This window comes from Lethenteron reissneri, unplaced genomic scaffold, assembly GCF_015708825.2.
Source record: "Lethenteron reissneri isolate LAM-NWPU_2019-01 unplaced genomic scaffold, ASM1570882v1 scaffold_685, whole genome shotgun sequence".
NCBI lineage: Eukaryota > Metazoa > Chordata > Hyperoartia > Petromyzontiformes > Petromyzontidae > Lethenteron > Lethenteron reissneri.
In genome coordinates, this window is record NW_026892207.1 from 12501 (window position 1) to 15000 (window position 2500).

A 2500-nucleotide genomic window follows, 5' to 3' on the forward strand; every position below is an offset into this window, starting at 1 on the left:
GCCAACCCTTAACCGCGTTCCTAATTGCTTGGTCCAAAATTCGCAATGTGGTCGGTCTGCAATCAGCATGATCGCCTGGGTACAGTAATCGAGGTAGGGCGTATGCATTGAGAATTTCCACCTTTTGAGTCGGTTTCAAGGGTGCCTCGTCAATGTTCGATATCCATTTCTTTAGTTGCACATTCAAGTCTGGCTGTACAATGCCAGTCCACGGGCTAATTCTCATACCAAGGTATTTCGCGGAATCCTCCGGCCCAACCATTTGGACTTTTACCTCAGCTATGGCCCACGGGTCGCAGTTATTCACCGTGTACGAATCTTTCGTTGGGTTCAGCATGAAGCCCTGGCATTTGTTGGCTTGTACCTTAAGCCCTGATAGTTTGCAGAATGATTCTAGGATGGCGATGTTGGTGTTCATGCCCTCCCACGATTCACTCATCAACACCAAGTCATCTGCAAACGCCAGCGAAGTCACGCACTCGGCTTCAACAGTGTATCCGACACCATGCTTCTCCAAGGCGCATAAGAGAGGGTCCATGGCAAGGCTGAACAACAAGGGAGACATCGGATCACCCTGTTTCACACCAACTCGGATGTTAATTTCAGGGCTCGTGGCGTCCTTATTCTTAAACGAGGTCGTGCAATGGTCATAGGCGTTTTGAATGATGTTGACCATATGCTCGTCCACACGTTTTTGCCTTAATACCCACATGATGTGGGCATGGGACACCGAGTCGAAGGCTTTTGCCACATCGATGAATACCACCGCCAACGACTTGCGAGCTTTCTTTGCCTGATTCATAATGTCTTGAAGTACCTTTAGGTTTTCAGAGCAGCCTGGTGCAGCAATAAACCCACGTTGCCGCGGATTCAGAGCGCAAGCACGTTCTAGGCGTGCAGTGAGGATCCTGGAAAACAGTCTGAGGACTATGGAACTAATCGTTATCGGTCTCCAATTTCCCAGATCTTTTAATAGATCCTCACTCGTAACCTTGGGTATCAGAACAGACTTATTCTTTTTCAGGTCTTTGGGGATGATGCCAGTAACCAACCAAGCATTGAACAGGGCTGCCAGTGTCTTTCCCTCTGGATCAGCAACGATGATTGCTGCCTTTGTCACGCCATCTGGTCCTGGCGCAGATGATGGTTTAATTGCACGGATGCCCGCCACAACCTCTTCCACCGTAATCAGGGCTTCAAAGTGGTCATTGTTAGCCACCGTAAGAGACGTAAATTGGCCGAGGCCATTGAAGGGTATTACTTCCTCCCATTTGTTACGGTAGAAGTCATGCACCTCCTTGATAGGAATCTGGCACTCCTGTCGGTCTTTGCCATCAAGGACTAGAGAGGCCAACCTAGAGCGGTTTCTGAAGAACAGTTTCTGGTGTTTCATGAAGTTGCCTCTCTTTTCTGCTCTCCTCTTCATCCAAGTCCTCGCAGGCATCGTCCTGGGCTTGATAACATCCTCTGCGGTTTTTGAACGGCCACCTCTGGTCCTAACCACGCGCATTATCCGAAGCATTGACTTTGTTGCATTGTCAACTTGGGCATCCTGTTGACCCTCCCCCTGTAGCCATGTCTTCATCACCTCTATGGCAGGGCCTTCACGTTTTTTGCTTGGCTTAAGCATAAGCAACTCAGTTGCTAGAACGAGTTTGGCCCTCGCACCCGACGTAATATCTGGCGGGGGTGAGACAGTCTCGAGGTACCCAGAAACAGTGTTCAAAGTTTGTTGCTTGAGGGCAACTTTCTTTTTGGCCAGGCATCGTCTCTTATCCGATATTTGCTTATTAGTCTTCGTACCCAGCTTTGTTGCAATAAGCATATTGATGTTCTTTTTTCCCTGGAACTGCACCTCTAACTGGGCCAGCTGGGTCTCTTCCTCCAAAGACCAGCAGCTTAGATGTGCACCCCTCAGCGAGGTATTTTTCGTCAAAGCTGAGATTCTTTCCTTATTTCGCGCTGCTGGGTGTGCATGTCTTTTGTGTTGGGAAAGACCAGTAGCTGACCCAAAACGCAACTGGCAACAATCACAACCCCAAGTCAGGCTTTCATTCGGTAGTTTCCTTCCCCCACACTTGGGGACATGACACGATATCGATCGGAAGTTGGAATTCGTCTTGTCGCATTTCGAGCACTTAAACACCAGAGAAATGTCTCTGTGCTTGATGATAAAGTGCTTCACCATTTCAGACACTTTGCCCAGATGTTCCTGGCAAATTTCACAGACAGTTTTCAGATTCGGTAGAATGACCGTGACAGAGTCCCTCTCAGGTGGATACCTTTCGAGCACGGGTTCCTCTACCGACGTATCAAGGATGGATTCATGAGTATTCTCGTCATCCGACATTTCCTCAGTCTCGAAAAGACTGCTGATTTGCTCATAGTAATCACAATTGACCTCCTCTTCCTTATTCAAGGCAGAGTTGACAAAGGTGATAGATGGTATCTTGTTTCTGGTCAGCTTCGGTTCGGCACTTTCAGAAGTCCGGTAGACATC

The 2500-nt window shown here is 48.4% G+C and overlaps 1 pseudogene; it reads right to left on the minus strand.

Moving 5' to 3' along the window:
* Positions 1-2500, minus strand: part of LOC133340067 (28S ribosomal RNA) — an 8399-nt pseudogene that overhangs the window by 2735 nt on the left and 3164 nt on the right.